General features: G+C 45.5%; 1 protein-coding gene across 4 annotated transcripts in view; it reads right to left on the reverse strand.

Moving 5' to 3' along the window:
* Window positions 1–20,000, reverse strand: part of LOC144727448 (homeobox protein Meis1-like) — a 141,705-nt gene that overhangs the window by 60,778 nt on the left and 60,927 nt on the right. The window lies entirely within an intron of this gene.

Below are 20,000 nucleotides of genomic sequence, written 5' to 3' on the forward strand. Positions count from 1 at the left end.
TTACAACATTAAAATAACAACGCACGGATTTTTGTCAATGCCACGCCTGGGCAAAGGCCTCTACCGACGCTGCATCGGTCACGGGTCACGGGAGCTGTCTGACCATACTTCACCATCCGGGTTGGTGAGGGAGGAGGTGGTCCAGGTCGGCTTCATAGCCCAGTGCGCTAACCGCTGCGCCACCGATCTATCCCCATGGTCATGCAGTCGACAGACAGTGACCTTATCTGAAAGATTCCCTGCAGGGCTTTTCTTAGACCCCTTAACGTGGATTGGAACTGGCATCGTCTGGAACCAAAGGCAAGGACGATGAGCTATTGCCGAACAAACAGCGGCGAGTCGTAAAAAAGTGTTCATTTATTTTATCTTAAAGCATTTTCTCTCAGACAGAGCAACGCAAAATATTTGTACCTACTGAGAACCGGTAAAATGAGTAAACTGTTGCTCCAAGAATCAATACATTTCAATTTGCACCATTTTCAATAAATGCTGCATCACTGCCTGGGTGTACTGCTAGAAATCAGTGAGCTTGGATTTGTGGTCATATATATCATTTTATATTGATATATATACACACACACAGTTGGGAGTGGAGCGGTGGTGCAGTGGTTAGCACACACGCTGCCCGATGAACTCACTGATCCGAGTTCGGTTACCAGCCGCGGCTAATGTCAGTGAGGAGTGATACCCAACCTGGTCCTGCACCCCCCACATCAGCAACCTTCACTGAACAAGATGGTGCAGTATGGGGGGGGGAACCTTAAAGCTACATTGGTATAATTGAGAATGGCAGGAGCAAAATATATATATATAAAACGTACTCTCAATGCAACTACCAACAACACGCTGCTCGAGTTTTGCAAGCAGGGTACAATTTCAGCTCCTTCACCACAAAGATCGCCCATCCCCCCATTCATGCTAACCTCGGTTAGAACGTCGCTCGCGCCAAGATAGATGGCTGCGTTAAAGTGTTGCCAATAACGCCGTGCAATGTGCATCTTGGGGGGGCGGGGGGGGCGGGCGGGTGGGGGGTCAGAGTTTACGGTGACAACGCTAACAAAAAAATAAACTCGAGGGAGCCCGGCGCTGGGAATCACGTCAGCGGTCTGGAGTGGCCACAACAGAGCCATACTGCGTGTGTCATCTGAATTGCGCACACCTATTAGCTAGCCAAATGTGTAAAAGAAATGGGTCGGGGTTACATCTGTGAAAGGGCAGCTCGATAAGTTTCAGGAACATGTCAATTGTTTCGCATTGATTTCCGCGCAGAAAAACGACTCGTGCCGTACACTGCCCGGGAACAAATTAAACGTGTGTATATATATAAATATATAAATATCAAGGCAGAACGGCGGCACAGCAATTGGCGCGCCGCGCTCTGAACCCGCCAACCTGAAGTTCGACGCCCGACCACGGCTAGCTAACATCGGAGGCAAATTCTGTACGCAGGATAAACTCCGGGTGAGCGCTGCGTCACAGTGCATTGTCCTAGCTACCCGAGTTTGATTCTCGGCCATGGCTAACATCAATGCCAGGTGATATCTCAACCAGTTCTGGGCCATTACCCCCACTCCCCCACCCCCATCCCACTTCAGCAACCAGAACTGACCGTCGTGGTGAAGTATGGTCAAGCAACCCCCTCCCATGACCGAGAAAGTACGGCGAGGCCTTTACCCAGCAAAAAAGGGTTGTTGTATATTACATTCATATGATAACTATCAAGCGTTATACCGTAGCACAGTGTGAGCTGCTGCATAGAGACAGTGCTAGGGAATGCAGGTGAAGAATTAAGCAACGGGAAAACAGTTTCTACGCAAAAAAAAAACCACGGAGCTAATATGAATGCGCCGTGTATCACTGCAATTTCCATACAGCTTTCATTTAAAGGCTATAACATTTATGTGGCTGTGCTGGGGCGGGCGGGGGGGGGGGGTTTGTGCATGCATGGCAGAAAGCATTACGGTGATCATGCTGGGAAATGTGTGCTTTGGCGTGCGCTAATTCGACCAGAGTCCCCGTGTTTAGACACCGCGAATTAAGAGCGCGCGTGTTTACGCCTCCGTCGTGCAAATCCCACGTGTGACGACGCGGTTTCAACCTCCTGGTGACATTTCCCTAATTTCCCCCCCAAAAATGGGACCCGTGATGTGAAATCAGAGATCCGCTTTAAACGTCGCCTCCGAATCTGCCACCCCCCCTCCCCCTCTCGCACCCCTCTGTCTCTTCGCGCGAGCGAGACAGCCGCTCGTGGGAGCAAAACATGTCGAGCGCTGAGGTGGCCGTGGGGATGAGAGCGCTGAGCTGGCCCCCCATGCTACTCAGGGCCTTGGTTTGAATCCTAGCGAAGCCTGCTCGCGATCAAACGGCGTTCCCAAGTCTCGTGAAACGATTGGCCCCCTGCATCAGTTACCATTCCGAGGACTGCAAGCCAAAGAAAAATTACCTGTAAGATTTGGCCAATTTCTAGCTTTGGGAATTAATAGAAAAAAAATGTGCGATTCACAAGTGATGAACCCTCTTCGCACAAGCACATACAGTGTGGATCTTTGGAAGTGGTTTTGTGACGTAATTTTGTGGAAGCCGATCTTGATACGAGGTGGTGGATCGCTTGCTTTAAGACCTCAGAAAAACAACAAAAAACTAAACTTGTGAGTGTGCAGTTGTTGCAGCCGATTATCGGCCATCATCCCTTCCGGGGATGCTGCGCGATGAATGAGTCTGGCGACAGAATTTCAACCAAAGCAGGGAACACGCCCCAGAGGATGACCACCACAGGGAATGCGCAAAGAGAACGGCTCAGGTGCAGGAGTGAGATGGATGCGTGGCTTTGTTGGACCATGGGGGACAGTGACAATGTTGAGAAGCTTTCATCCATCAGAGGATAGAACAAGGCTGCTGAGGATGAGCGTTGGCTCGGTGGCAGACGCCCGGTAAATTCATAGCTTTCGTAAGATTTGGTGCGTGGTGCTGACATCGTCATTATCATCATCATCATCACTTATGTAAAGCACAGGGCTATTCTAAGAACTTGGGAAAAGAGACGGTGGCATGGAATGCCAAAGTTGAGCAGTCCGAGAAGAGAAACAGAATGTTTACAAAGTCCAACAGACACACACACAGACACACTCACAGACACACACACAGACACACACACATCTGGCCAGGCATCTCATCGCCAGAGCGAGCGGCTCGCAATCAAAACCCATCATCCCTCTGCAGTCGATAAAGTTGGCGTGACACTGTGTGGAAGTCAACGGTGATTGGCTACGGATGGACTCGTCCACTCCATATCAATGTGGAATTTCCGCCACTGACTTTCAGGGCTGTAAGCAGGAGGTGAGCGCCGCCTCAATGCTCCCCTTTATCCAGAAATCACTTTGAAGTTTGAATGCAGGACACAGACGGCCGGTAGACGCACACGCACGGACAGACCAAGATGAAGGGGGGGGGGGCAACTGAACTGCAAGGCCCCAGCCCGCCGACATATAAGCACGGGCGACTGTGCATGATAATAATTTATGAGCGGGGTTCCAGCGGACGGTCGCCTCTATTTGTCCGGGCGTTAGCGCGATATCAGTGCCTCTTAACAGCTGTTGTCTCTTCCTTCCCCGAGGCAAGGCAGACCTTGAAAGCATTGCCTGCAGGGCATTTGAATTATGCATCCAAAACAGTGCGCTTGGCTCAAGTGCTGAGCGGAGGGGAGGGGGAAAAAATATATACCGCGACCGCATTTGCACAAAAACCTTATTTAACCATTTTTTTGTTTCTATCATCTTTTTTTGTAAAGCGTTAGAAGGACATTTAGCAAAAAAATATATATCGTTAAAGAAGTTGTAAGTTTTTATTTCATTTTTTACTGCCGAAATTATTGGCTGGAATAAAAGTACGGCGGGTTAAACAGTTAATTGAGATTTACTGGCGCTAATTTGCTATGATTAACAATTTGAAGCTGTTAAAATTTTGCGGGCCAATTAATCTTAAACGTGGTAATAGTTAAGCAAAATCATCACCACCACCATCATCATCATCTGTTCTGCTGCAACACTCAAACGTGCCTTTTATATATGCACTTCAGAGCGTATATTTCAAATTATGTTTTGTTCTTTTTGTCAATTTTATAAGCAAACCACGAAACATTTCTCTCCCACGTCCATTACATTTGAATGTCCCTGGCAATAAAACATGAATATTTAAGGCTTGGAGAGTAAGAACAAGGTTGGAATAATATTAACAATACAACAACAAAAAAGATTGCGAAAAAAAACGCACAACCGGTGGACAGCCGCGAAAATTATTCAGAAGGAACCTCTTCTCTGTAATCAGGCGAATAGCCAATTAGCCTCTATCGACACAAAGCTTCCAGGACATTTGCATTTCCGAGTCGTACTTTCTTTTTTAACACAGCACTGTTACTCCCAGCTCTTTGGAGAATAAAAAAAAAAGGCTCGTGGAGTTTTCTATCATTCCACTTCCCATGTCTCTGAACAATCGGGCTCCTTTCCTAACAACAGGCCCTAACTTAGCTGTGACATCTGGTTAAGAACAAAAAGGCCAAAAAAAAAGGTATTTTATTCATTTGCTGCCTACTCCAGATAGTACATAGGCCGCTAAACCATGAACACTCACGAACTGCTCTAAGTAGCACGAGCAGAACGAGCAGCAGCGAGCTCAAGGGCAGTGCTCTCCGATTGCCGATGGTGCACCTCGCCCCTATGTTGTGGCAATTACTGAATTACTAAACAGGCAGCTGACAAATTGTTGTAATAATCATTGCTGTACAAGGTACTGTTAATGCGTCGTATATATGTACATGTGCAAAGCCGCATTGCATAATTACCTACAAAATATGTTGTCGGTAAGCCTTCTTAAGACATGTATTTCAACCGCTGCAGAGATTGTGCACTGCGCTGCTGCCGAGTAGCCAAGACGCCTAAGCAGAGCGAGTCATCCAGAATGGAATAAAAACTATAGGAAAAAAATTGGTCTTGTCTTTTATAAACAACTGATGATATAACAAGAAAAAATAGTGTGTGAGGGCATAGTTGATGTTAGCCATGGCTTGGGATCAAACCCAGGTGCGGGCCAACTTCGTAGCGAAGTGCAGTAATTACTGCTTAATGCCCCCCCCCCCACCAGTGAAGCATTGCAACGCGTCATGTTGATGGCATCTACTTCTGCTCCAGGCGAGCAAAGGCATAGAGCACAATACCACGTCTCGAACTGTGAAACTTCACCCTGACACGACCAAGGATAATTATCAGTAGAGCCGAGACACTCGTGCAAGTTTTCTCCAACGCCCCAATTTTTGGATTAGAATCTATAAATCCGTATTTTAAATACTCTCCACACAAGCGCACTTGGGTAATACTTTCGAAGCACACACACACACATCACGCGGCATCACAGCCTCTCAATCGCGGGTAAACTCGACTTTCTCCCCCCCCCACCTCCAAAAAAATGCCAAACTTTCTAAGTGCACGTTCGGGAATGTAAAGTCGAGGGATCTAACCCCGCACATCACCTTTATTAATGATGCAATAGCCGCGCGTACACCAGCAGTCATCACCGGTGGCAGTTAAATCAGCTGGTGTGCAGGTCCTCGGTAGACTGTCACGTCATCCAGCAGTGGATGACGTGACAGTCTTCATCCAGCAGTGGATTGATCACGGCTGATGATGATGACGGCAATGATTTGTCAATGTATGTAATTGTTTTCATTTGGCCATTGAAAGTCATCACGTGAACAGATACATCTAAGCCTTAATTAACATTGCAACCTCGAAAATTGTATTTTATGTGGAGGTATACACTGTGTCATGTGCCACATTTTGGCATTTTTTTTTGTACTTTTTTTTTTCTGGATTAATTGTTTAATGTATAATTAGAGAGGAGTGGGTTTGGGTGTTTTTTAAAATCTTACATTACAATGGTTACCGTAGTATGGCAGTGCATGGCATATATTGCACAGGGCAGGTAAATAATTTTATGAGTGTTTCCCAACTTTCTTCAAATATTGATGTGGATCGGGGCATGTTCATGTGTTATTGGTTAGAGTTCATTTCAAATTGAAGACTACCCCCAGACACAACCGCCGCTCTAAATTTTATTGACATTTCTCCTCTCCCAGCAGAACCATACTTATCTCAGGATGCGATTGATTACTTAAATACCACTGACACTGCGTTAGATCTGACCACTTCACACAAAACCCTCACGCATCCGCACTCCCAGTAGCAAATCCAGTGGTCGCGTTAGCGCTCACATCAATAGTGAAAACACACGGCCGCGAGATGGTGGCTAAATGGAATGCAATTCATCGCAAAAAGGCATGCCTTTTCTCGGGATAACATATCCATCAGCTTCATCAGCCATGATCAATCCACTGCTCACTCGGTTGTGTGGAATGCAACAATCCATTGAGCACCCGGCACACGAGCTGATTTAGTCGCTCCATCTCCTCGATGGATATTCCTCTCGGAAGGTGTTCAAAATTTCGACATCGATGTCAAAGTGTCTCTCCACTAACAAGCTCAACAATATGGATTGGGAATGTTTATTTTTTGCGTATTTATGGATAACGTATTTTAATTTTGGTTACTAACAAAGGAAATACAATTCCACCGAAACACCATCCTACTAGAATTAGAATGGCTTAGCGATTGACCACGGCCTTCACATCAGCATTATTATTATAAAAAGTGCTCTCGTAGCATAACAGTTGTATTCAACAGCTGCCACGGACACATTTCCACCGCCACACGTTTTCATAACGTGTGCCACATGCGAGCGATGCGTTAGGGTTTGACCATAATAGCATCATGGTATTAAAAGGGCATTGTACAATGGAGTGCGCAAAGGGGTTAAGCAGGGTTTTTTTGGTTCCTTTTTCTTTTCCACTTGGCCCAGTACAGATTTTCCAGCCTCGGGGCAACTTTCGCCGCCTGATAATGGCTTCTGACGGCTACTTAGCAACCAGTGGGGGTGGGTGACACGGACTTGATGCTTGGGGTGTGCGGCTCCTCGTTCTCCCTCCGCCAACGCTCACCGACGCTCGCCGGCGCGAGCGAGCGAGAAAGCGAGCGAGCGAGCGAGCACACGCGCACACCCGGAACGCGACGCACGGCGATCCCCGTCTGCAGGCGCCGCGCCGCGCCCCAGCCTGCACCGCACAGTGCCGCGGCGCTTTGCATAACGCGCCGGGCTTTCGGAACAAAACCCCCATTCTGTGCGCGCGTGTTTGTAGATGCTACGCGTTGCCGTTCCGACTCCAGGACGTCTGGCCCATGTGGAAGAGGCCACGAATACCCTCCCAGGCGGGATTCACTCGAGAGCGCCCTCGAAGCGGAGTCTCCCTCTGCCAGGAGTGGCGTGATGAAGCAATTGCGGGGCTGAACCTTTACCTATTTATATATATATATATGTATATACATATAACCAGATCATAAGACGCTCTGAAAAGTAACACGCACCCCATACAAAAACTTGTGCCCGATTTGAATGAAGATATAACAACAACCGCCATTCCACATGGAAAAAAGAACGAGTAATACACTGTAACATGATAACAAATGTGATGTTAATAGCTTCAAAAAGTCAAAGAGTCTCCACTTGTTCGCCATCGCTGTCAACACGTGCCTGGAATCTTCTCCAGGTGGTCTCCCAGAGCCCGGAGGCAGCACATGTCTCCATGGCATTGTTGCAAAATCTCAGAAGTGTTCACATTTTTCTGAAGCACCCTACGTAATAGCAAAGGGAGCGGTGGTGCAGTGGTTAGGCAACTGTCAATAGCCACATAGGCACCTGGCAAGCGGGTAGCATGGCAACAAGCGGGCCGCGCGACGCTCCGGCAGGAAAAACGAGTGCGCATTTGTCACGCCGCAATTAAAGTCGCTGCGCCCGTCGGCGAGGGCCGCCGTCTCGGGAGCGGGGGGGGGGGTTAACGCGGCGAGACGTCGCCGGCCGTGCCACGCTGCCACGCCACCGGTGGGCTCAGAGAGGCAATTAGGAGGAGGTGGCGAGGGCCCTGGCAGCCATGGGTGGGAGTGAGGGACAGGGACACGGAACTGCATTGGGGAAGAGGGTGGGAGAGGGGGGATGGGGGGGTTAGAATTGCACCCCACGCCCACGTCCCCATATTGGGCGAAGCACGGGGCTTAATTTTTCACGGAATATGTTCAGGTCGCTCTGAGAGTCGGCACGTGCCACGTAGCAGCCACGGCCAAAGCGAGAGGTTTGCTGGACGTGTTGTGGTGGCGACGGAGGAATTTTTCGGCTCGCCGATCCACAGACCCGGCTGAAATTAAGCACCGGCGACTCGCGTCTTCCAGCGATTGCGCACTCTCTCACATGAACCACATAAGCACGTGCGCTTATGCACAGAGACAAAGATCACCTAGTATAGCCTGAACAGACTGTTGGTGGGTCAAGTGCTGTTAGCGAGAACCTATGCAGTCCTCCACGGCATACGAGGGGGTAGGTGGCGAACACCACGCCAGGGAAGCCTTTGTCTCCATAGTGGCGATGTTTACACACCGCACCAAGTAGTGATTTGAGGCTGAGTCTACCTAGGGGAGGCGCAGCATCGGTTCAATTAATTGTCACTGGTGCTGTCACTGGTGCTGTCCGTGAGCGGGAATCAAACTCGGGTCATCGGGTTCGTAGCGCAGTGCGCTAACCGCGACACTACCACGCTCACACACGCACACTGGGGGCACGTGATGACACACAAGAGAAACTTCCATCTCTCCCACATCGTGTATACTGTGCCGGATCCCAGCAGACCATGGAAGCTAAGCTGGGCTCAGCCTGGACAATGTCATCAATGGGTGTGCCAGGTTGTCATAGGCAGCAGAATCCAATGTTGTACAATACTTCTATGCTTCCGCGTCTATGCCTCCCACCTTACCAAAGCCGCACTGATCAGCCTAGTGAAGTATGGTCAAATACCCCCCCCCCCCCCACGACCCACGTAGGCATGGAGTGGCCTTCATTTGGCAGTGAACTAACACCATGGTTGCACATACACATCGTTCGGAGAAGCAGCCGAAGGAGCTCTCCTTTAAACCCAACGGGTAGGTTTCTTTGAAGCAAGAGTTAAAGTAAAAAGTGTTTCAACTAAAAGGCTTTTATTATTCATTATCGTGGCATCGTACACTACACTGCAAGATAAATGATAAATGATGTTGTAAAGAAGAGTAAAAACCATTATTATACTGTACTTCCATGCTCCTACGTCTATGTTCCTCTCCTTCCCCGGTATGACTCCCACGGCATGGCGAGGCCTTCATCAAATCGTGGATCGACAACAGCTTTGTGTATACAAACGTTCGGAAAAGAGATATCTGAAAAATACAACTGATGAATCACACAAGCGAAACCAATTAAATGCAGCCACCTAATTGGGTGAATTCGCTTTTGACTTCTCATAACCGTGCGTTGCCAAGTGCAAAATGTACAAACAAAACGTGAACTGCATGCTGACCTTTGAAATAATATTGTTTTGATGAAACGAGGCAGCTGAAAGTAACAGAACAAGGACTCCTCTTTAAAACTAAACAAGTAGCGGAGTTATTGTCGCGCCGGTCGTAAAAGAGAGAGAAAAAAGAAACTCAAAGCCCTCTTTGTGACAGTCGGAGCGAGCTGCCTGTGAACTGCGTGAATTGCCACCACCCATTCAAAAATAATTCCAAACAGTTTTTATTCATTTTTATATTTGACTACGTTGAGTTTTTCTTCTTCTTCTCAAGCTGAACTATAATTTCCATGTATATTAGACTTAAGCGACGTCGTTACTTTAGTTTGACAGCTGAATAAATCACCATTTCTGACGAAGGCAATTTATTACTCTTTACCTTGTTCGGGTTATGATTACATTTTAACCCGAGGGAATAAATGCTTATTTGTAAAATTATCAATCATTGTAATGTTGTCGATCAATCAATAGTGGCTGAAAAATTAACGGATTACAGCATTTTGAAATCCAATAGTGGTCATCGATAGCCTGGTTTGTATCATAATGCATGTGAGCTCAGGCGTAAGATTTCAAAACCGGTGGTTAAGTTGGCCAATAATAATTTATCGGCCGCTTGTTTGCATCTCTCAAGTACACGATCTTGCAGCAACCCCACCCCCCCACCCGTTTCATAGCCCGTTGTACCACTGTCGTACGATGCACAGCAATTTGTCACGTTTCATTTATCAAGCGTGCGTCTGCACATGGGTGATTCACGGCAGAGTGCAACGGGCCAATCACTTTGATTAATCTCCGGCGCGTACACAGAATATTACGACTTCTGATCTGTTTTGGCCACGAGGAAATTATTGAGATTTTTTTTTTTGTTTCCGCGCAAGCAAATCACGAAAGAACATTTTCTACAATTCACCTGCAAACGGCTTCGCACCACTGACACACAACACTGCCATGTCATGTCTAATTGGCCTAATTGCTAAAGTGGCTTGTCAATTGGCCAGAGTGTGAGAACTGCGTGATCTCATGTGCCTTGGCACCTTTTTTTTTGCGGCCCACGGTGCGTGAATTATACGAGGCAACTTCATTAAAATTCATTAGCCTGAAAGAAACCAGCAGGGTATCTTTGCCCTGGCTATTCCGCAAATCTTGAACAGTTGAGACCCATTCAGTCAGCCAATCACACAAAAAACGAGGAGTTTTTGTGCCCTCACTTCCAGTGCTGTTGAAATCCAGTTCTTGAAAAAAAACCCCTAATGGTATGAAAGTAGGCTTGAATTAATAAGAAAATGATTACCAAAGCTGATTTCTAGAATTTGCAGTATCCTCCAGGTGTTACATGGAAAATGGTGGGGATATTTGTGATTGCTAATTTATTATTTTGTTTGGCTTTATTTAATTCAGTACTTATTTGTCGCAAATTAATCGTTTGTCCTATTATAAAAAAGAAGTTACACTTTCATTTTAAGAAAATAAAACATATTAAACGGAAAAATTATTTGAAAAATATTTGGTAAGGTCCCAATATGCCCCTTGCAAAATGTCAAATAAAATGCAAAAGCAATGCTGAATAATTGTTGCAAAATCACACGGGGATATATTAATATAATGGCATATATACAAAGAATACATGTATCAGGAATTTACAAAACTAGGTTTTAGTACTTACGGTAAATTTGGGTTACCTAAGTGGTCATATTAATAATCTCACGATCTAAGAACAAATGATTCCCTTTTGTGGCAACCAATCCGTTATTTAGTGGTCAAACAGCGCATTATTTCATTTTCAAACAATCCCATTTTGCCTCCTGTGACATACCAATAACTGTGGATTGAAAGGTTCGTCTAAAATTACAGTCAAAGTGTGTTTACGGTTGTCCACAGAGGCTAATTTTAGCCGAAGACAGCATTTCAGAAAGGTCACCAAAAGGTATCCTTTGAAATCCTAAATATTGGCCACACTGCGGGCGGTCAGGTGACCTGAGCCACTTAAGCCTCTTTACATGCTGTGGGAATTAGTGGGATTAGAGGCATAGGCCTCAAACCCTAAATAAACAAGGCCCTACTCGCCACAACACTACATTGCCCCCAGCTTTGTACAGACTGCTTGCCAGAGGTGTTGAGCATTTCAGCTGACCAAGAGATACACATTCAAGGGTTACAAATTGTGCTGCTGTTTCAGCAGCAGTTTTAAAGGCTTGCACTTTATTGCGTGCAGCCTCCAAACCTCCAAAACAGATATACGATATATTGTACGATTCCAGTTTTGAGACTGTATGAACTTTAATTTGCACATGTGTCCTTATTTAGGAGTATGTAAGTTGTTTTCCCACATTCATTTCACTGGAAATCTTAATTCAATTTCACATAGTGTAATTAAAAACCGAGGCAACATTGTTATAGGAGCAGCTTCGTGTAAGTGAAATTCCCAAAACTGCATGACTTGTTGTGACTCAAAGTAAGTTTAAATGCAGAGCATGTGTGAGGTGGACATTTTCGCTTAACCAATATAAGGCTTCAGATAGATTTAGTAATGATAAAAATTTTACTCAAATAAATTGTGGAAGGTGTCCTCCCATGTGAAAAATGAAGTAATTGGCACATTGGTTATTGTTCATGACAGCATTGTAACCGCACTCGTCAAGACGTGCAGAGCAATTCTAAATGCGGCAGGGCATATATAGCGAAAATTTAACCAGAGAAGTAACGCATGGTGAAAGAGCACATGTTAAAACAATGTACGTTTTGTCTAAGTTTACGCCATGTTATTCAATTCTTTTTTATTTTAAGATTTAATTTAGAAAAGCATATATTGCTCTGGTTTGGGATGTTAATGGTTTACATGTTTTCGTTTTTATTTTGAAGCAATGACTCATTGCCATCTTACCAGAAGCCCCTTAAGGTATGATTCATTAATCTAAAGTTAATCTTGGTGAAATAAAGTAAATACAATATGAAATTGTATTTTTATATATACGTTAATTTATTTTTAAAAGTATATTGCTATTATCAAAGAGTATTATTGTTTTTTGACCGGAGGTAATTTTAAACAATATATCAGATAAACAGACAAAACCCATGATTGGCCTCTCCCAATAATCAAGCCTGGCACTTGTGAATTGCAAATATAGTATGCAACATCTCCACTATGGTGGAGGTATTTTAAGGTACTGATTTTTTTTTTACAAAGAAAAAGATAACGACAAACGTAACAGAAATACATGCAAGCACATTGGCTATGAGTTGAGCTTTTAACATGCCTTCCCACCAGACCCTTATCTAAGCCGTGCCATAATTGAATGCCCAGCAGTGCGAGTGAAATGATAAATGCGGGAGTTTTCTGACTCTGAGTCCTTATGATTATTTGCCAAAATAACCAGCATTAAATAAACCTCATCCCGAGAGGTGCACATACATTCAGGCACATTGATTATGTCTCAGATACCACATGCACGTGTTTGCTACTCGCAAAGACAAATGAGAAGCCTTCGGAATTAATGGAGACATCAGAACGAGGTAGGGGAAAAAATAGGTGGGGGGGGGCAAATAACAATACTTCATTTTTCAATCCTAAGATACATTATAATCAGCTTGCAAAAGAACACACTGTGACCACGTTTATAACTGAGCCACCACTCGTAACGTTCACTAGAAAGCGCATCTCTACCATGGGGCTGCCAAAGAGGTCACAAACGGGTTTTGAATCCTTACCCGTACCCGCCGCACCAAGGTCGCAAATGGGTACCCGTACCCGGCCGGGTACGCGTACCCGTTCCCTACCCGAAAAGAGTGACAAACGGTTACTCTCCAGTGACTTACGGCCTACCCGTACCCATACCCGGCCGCACCAGGGTCGCAAACGGGTGCTCGTACCCGAACCTGGCCGGGTACGGGTAGCCGGGTATCGGGTAGGGTACGGGTATCGGGTACCTGGTTGCGACCTCTGGGCTGCCACCTGTCCGAGTTTCGACCAGGATCTTTCTCCGTTTGAAGTGGATTCTGCCCTTGTAAATATGTCAGTCTTCCTGGGACATTAAGAGTCCTATTTTTGTTGTCAGTCGCATGATAATAAGATGACACCTCTGAAGACAATGCACTCACAAGCAGTTCTCTCCCCTCTACCAGCATTGTGAGATTTCTTTCTCGCAACGATAAGTCTCGTTTATCTTTTGTACAACAATATGTGGCAACTCCCCGGTTCTACCACAACCTCCTTACTCACTTACCAGCCCTCATCCGCACCCTCCTCCTATCCCTAAAGGCACAACTACACACGAGCCCCTCCCATTCCAAAACTGCCTGATACGCATGGCACAGCTTGACTTGGTCGCTTAGCGGATTTAAGAAAATCAATAGGCATTAAACAAGTATGGCTGCATTTGTGTGCAGTGGAGGGTTATTAATTTGCTCACCAAAGGAACACACGTTTTATTGGGAGGTGGGAAGGGGGTGGCGGCAGAGGTGGGGTGCGAGTCGGGGGGGGGTGTGCAGACTTTTAAAGAAGCTATCGATATGCCAAGGGCAAATTGTGGTGATTTAGGCTGGCCAGATGCCTGCCACGTTATGCACCATTTAGTGGATTAGAAGGTGTACTGGGAAATGATGAATTTGAACGGCTTACAATCTATTTACGTCATTGGAGAAATTAATTTGCGAAGAGTCTATTTGTTTCCTGGCTCGCCCTTTTTGCCACTCGGTTATTCGGTAGGATTCGAGGTCAAACGTCGATTGTGCAACGGTCTCGAGAGAAGGGGGTACAAAAAGGTACGGAAGCGGTGACACAGTGACGTCTTGATCGTGTCGTAGTCTGTGCACAGCATTGCAAGAAAACGACACTGACTTGCCCAAGTTATGGACCGGGAGTCGGAGCTGTAAAATGTCACGTTGTCAATACATTTTACTTAATTGGCACAGACGCGTAGCGAATATTCAAAAGGTAATATAAATAAATGCTGCTGCAGCTGTGTGCATATGAACGTGTACATCCACAGCACGTGCAAGCAGTGAGAATATAAAAGACCCGTTGGGTGCGTCAGCACGAACAAAAACGCAAAAAACCCATCACAGTAACCGCAGCCGTCTTGTACTCATGAGAGCGTACACACCAGGGCATACTGGCGTTACCAAAGCCCCATTTGGCAGAACAAACACGAATGTAAATACAAACAATATGCGCGCATGCGACAATATTAAGATGTCCAGACGCATATAGCAGCACTTACAGCATGGCTTCTGCCGGGGGGGGATGGGGGAATGAAATACTGGATTTATCAGCACGGCTGTGGCAGGAAAAGGCAAATATTTGTCGGGATGAGGATTGGGACAGGGGGTTGGTGGAGGGTGGGATTGGGTTGGGGGGTCGTGGTGGTGGTGGGGGGGGGTCGTGGTGGTGGTGGGGGAGATTGAGATGGGAGCGGAGAGTGAGCGCTTGGGGTGGGTGAACAGTTCAGCTGCCACACCGTTTCCCTCTGACTGATAAGAAAGGCAGACATGAGAATTTCCCACAGAAAGGCGGGGGATCAGAAAAAAATAGAATATGTGTGCGTGTGTGCCAGTGTTTGTGCGTGTGCACGTGTGTAGACAGATGCACTGTATCAGCCTTAGAACAGTCGCATTATATGTATCGCATACGCTGCGCACCTACAGATAAACTCACACGATCTATCCCAAGTTATACGAAACGTTAGTGATAAAAATAAAAATTGTGAAAGATATGCTCGCAAATGAGCTCTCTGAGATTCGTTTCAAATTAGTCATTTTATACGTAATGTAAATAATGATCCTTTAGGCAGGGGAGTTCACCGAGTCATAAGACTTTTTTTTAGGAGGGTCCTGCATTGGGATGTTTGGCCAATTCCATTTAGCATGTACACAGAAAAATTGAATACTGTTACATTTTAATCATGAATGATCTATAACAACGTGACAAGACTTTTTCCATAAAGATTTCCATAAACAATTATTTAGCATTTTCTAAAAAATATATATCAGTGAGTCAGTGTCTCTTCTTCATAGCCCTGAGAGCCAGTGGTGGAAATTCCAAATTCCCATGATGAAGGCTAATTTAGCCAATGCTCTTAATTTATCCGGAAAAATCTGAGCCCCAAAATTAATTTTCAAAACTGCCCTGAATTTTAGAATGTTTGTCAAGCTCATTTTTTTTACGATTCCAGCAAAACATTCGCATCGTTTATTTTTGTGTTGTTGCATGCAAACATATCCTTTTCAACACAGCGAATAACATTGCTCCATTCGAAGAAATAAAAAGCAAAATCTTGAGCCGTAAAAAAAGTCCAAACAAATAAATAATTGCACCACAAAGACGAGAGGGCCCCCTTTTTTTGACTGATCCGCCAGACGACGGTAAGCCTGAAAGCTGAGACCACACTGCCTTAAAAACCCTCCTAAACGAAACGCAGTCTGTCATATCACCAAGTTTACAAGTATCCCTTCCTCTTCACCAAAAAACATCAAAGTGTAAAAGCTGGTTTCTCGTTGCGATAGAGTAAGCCGGGTGGGTGGGGTAGCTGTAAACCCTACCATTACAAGCCACATTAAAAAACAACCTCTCGCTACCATAAAATGCTTTGCAGGTTTATCTATCTCTACAAGGCCAAGATAAGAAGTAACAGCCACCGGTTTTCTAATTCCCAAGATCGCTGAGTACCTATTACTCATTTAGATTGCACAACGCATCATCAAAGGCTGCAAAGCGACAAGAGAGAGATGTGTAAATTACGCCGGCTATAAATCAAGCGATTGTTCGCGCAAATATTTGTTATTTCTGCGCGGTACAGCCTCCGAAAAAATGTTTACTCAATAAATGTCGTGTTAGTTTGCGCAAAAAATACTTTTAAAAGAATGCACAAATATGCATTACATTGATGATAATAATGCATTTAAAAATGGACGCAATTAAGCCAAGTTCTCTAACACTGAAAAGTTGTTTTGAAAAAATAAACAAACAAAATTGTTTGTGATGAGTAATAAATGTATTGATGCATGTAATGGGGAAAGGCTTGTGTGATGGCAATGTATAGGATCTCATCTGCCTGTTCCAAAACATCACGACCAAAACCACAAGGAGTGACCTTAATAACTTTTCAAAAGTCATCTCAAGACTGAAAGAATCTGGCAACAAGTGACCAAATATTACAATGACAACACAAAATAAATACGTATCACGGAGCTCAAACTAAAATATTGGTGGCACTCGTGGGTAACCGTGGAAATTCCACATTCATATGACCGAAGCACCAGTCCTCCCAATAGCTGATCCAAAGTACTGTAGCGGAATTGGCCGAGGCCTTAAATAGAAGACTGAAACTCCGTGCTCTGAACGGCTGAAAGAAGACAGACACTCGGTCGTCAGTTTTTATTGGCAGTTATTTCTAAGCCACTCCACAATAAAGCCCCCCCTCCCTTTGATCCCAGCTGCCTTCTCAACCACCGCGAACCACGACACCGCTCAACCAAACCAACCGCCGTTCCTCTCCACACCATCTCCTTCGCGCAGCCTCTTCCCAGAAACCCACCGGGCAAAAAATATCGAGTCGGTGGCTCGTAAGGTGAGCCGCTAAAGTGCCGCACCATGGCCCTTTGCGTCCTTAGTGTTTCCATTATCCGACAATTGATTTTGCCGTATTTTAGCGTATTTTACTATGGACGGTTACGCATCCCGCCTTGGGCGATATCCGTGTCCCGGGCCATGCCTCCGTCGGTGCAGGAGGCAGCTGTTAAGGCCTCGTTTGGGGAAAAAATATATAAAGCCGGCGTTCTCGGCTTCGCAAAAATGCTTTTTACACTCAATAAAACAAAGCTGTTTATTGGTAATGTGACGAAAGTGGCATTCAATCTTCAAAGGCTGTTTTGCGGCCACGTTTTTGCTCGGCCGAATATGTTTCATTTGAAGCGGCAGGTACCGGCTAGCAACCGCATGAAGTCGTAAGCTGGCAGTTTTGTTATGGGTTTCCACAACAGGGGGCTTTGCCACTCATCTTTCCTCAATGCATCATTAACAAAGCATTGACAAAGGCGTCCACAGGGCAAAGCGAAATACTCAAGAAGATCTCACGATGGAATACCTACAAGCATCATCCAAAAGATGGGTCTTTCGAAATCATTACTGTGCATGTGCACGTACAGCGGTTTTGTCAATCGACTGCTGGATAAGGGCATTCTCTGGCGCCTAGGCAGGTAATGAGGGTTTGCTTGACCGCATTTCACCATGAGTGAGACCCCAGGGAGCATAGACATGGAAGCATAGAAGTACTATTCAACTATTTTTATTTTGTTCTGCATTGCCCTTTGCTACCAACCACGGGTATCCCCGCAGTCGCCTGTTACAACCTGTTTGTGTTTGATTATCACCATCCAAACACTATCCAGCCTCAATCCTGCTTGGCTTCAGATACTTGACAAACATCGGGCGGGTGCATTCAATACACTAATAGTTGTGTAACGATGCATCATTGATTCATAGATTCACATCGATCTATAAGGCTCGTGTATCAGAATTTGTGTTCTTTTATCGATTCCAATTATACACAAATGATGCGCTCACGTCACACTTAGATGAACGGCAAGGACAGAACTGGACAAAACAATACAGGACACTATGACGGAGAAGCAATACAAACGAGATGGTACGAAACGAGTCAATCGAAACAACATCTATTCTCAACTTAAACTGTGGCCCTGCATCCCAACAATCGTTACATCCCAAGAAAAGAAAAAAGTAGTTCACCAATTGCCTTACAGCGTGTGTGATATGCTAAAGTCCTCAGGTCTGGTCGTATGCTAGAGCCTCACACTACAATGATAGGCTATATGATCTGCATGCAACATTGCATCAATTATGAGCGCTCCTGCTTTTATGCAGCACTTTTCATGTATATAAAAAAAATTGGTGTCCTGGGGTTTGCTATAAAGATTATTAAACTCATTGATGTTGCACAAAGCAAATTTGAGTGAGATGCACATGAGGCGGTAATTATATTTTGAGTATTTAAATGTGATGGTTATGTTTGTTGCGATGCTATGTATGTATTATATGCACGCTCTATTGTGAACATGTTGGAACCTTGATTAACGTTGCAGAGCGATAGGTGCGAACACACGTGTACTCGATCTGCGTTGGAGTTATCTGCTCATTCTACTATCAAGGCGATTTGTGTATCCCTGTTTATGACTTGAATTTCATGGGACGACCAAAACTGCCTCTCCCCCCTTCACCTCCTCACCCTCAGCGATTCAATACCATCTCACGATTCAGGGTTATGATTAATTAAAGATTTAAAAAAAATCGTTTCACGTTTTAACACTGTGGTGAATAGTAGTTCCCCTCGATGCTGCATGGGTCATAGGAACCTACCACATATAACACAACGATCCCTTCTCCCTCCCATCCCCCACCCATCGCCTGAACAGACTGTTGGAGCAAGTGTTGTTCGCGAGTTGGAGCAAGTGTTGTTAGCGAGCACTTAGAAAGGCCTTGCACGGCACATGAAGGGGTGGGTGGGTGGGTGACCAGCAACCATGCCCGGCCGCCTTTGTCCTCCCAGTGCTGATGTATGACACACCAGGCAGAAGGTTCTGACTTAAGTTTAACACGCAGCAGGCTTACGCGACCGATATTAGCCATAATAGAGGTGTTTGGGTTAGATCGCGTAAAACGTTTTAAATGTTGTAGTGGGTTTACTCTCCAACACACCGGTGTGCTGCACTAGCAACGAACTGGCATGGTTTTTCGCACGTGACAAACCTTACTAATTGGCTGTGTCAGGTGGTGGCGGGTTGAACGACATATTCATACGTACGCGATCTCACCCAAACACCTCCATTATACTTATTTAAGGTTTGGTCGACCTGGGGGAAGCCTAGACACGGCTATGAGTGAGAATTCAAGTCAAGTAGCCGGGTTTGCAGCGCAGCGCGCTATCCAACGTGCCGTCGCTCCCCGCTGCATACACCACATACGATCGGACAAACATCGATTCTCATACACGCGATGTGATGCTCGCCAATCGATATTAGTCGACGCATTATTTTTTTCCCCTCGCTCTCTGTCACGCGAAAGGCGCGTGTGCCAGTTGGCAACGGTACACAAAGGCACGTCTGCCTGTGGTAAGGGGCTCGGGGGGGGGAACAACACATTACGATTGAACAATGTGGCTGGAAATTATAGGTTGGTATCGCCTGGTTCTGTTACAATCTTGTTTACTCAGATGTATTTGTTTTGTGCTGCTGTATTTTCAGGGTTAGTGAGGCTGGGTATATTGGGAGGCATGGTGCTGTTGGGCTGGGGGGGGGAGGGGAGATGTTTAAAGGGAGGTGGTGAGGGGGTGATGCATAGGAAGGGTGGGATGTGGATGAGAGGATGAGAAAGGGTGGGAAAAAGTAAGGGTTTGGCTGCTAAAAATATGAACACATGACGATTCCCACCAGTATGCAGTTCATGCCTTCTTTGCTGACCTTATCAAAAGTTTACATCAAGCAGAAAAAACGTGTCATTGTTTGGTTGTTGTATTTGCGG

The sequence above is a fragment of the Lampetra planeri genome, chromosome 25 (assembly GCF_965212315.1).
Source record: "Lampetra planeri chromosome 25, kcLamPlan1.2.h2, whole genome shotgun sequence".
NCBI lineage: Eukaryota > Metazoa > Chordata > Hyperoartia > Petromyzontiformes > Petromyzontidae > Lampetra > Lampetra planeri.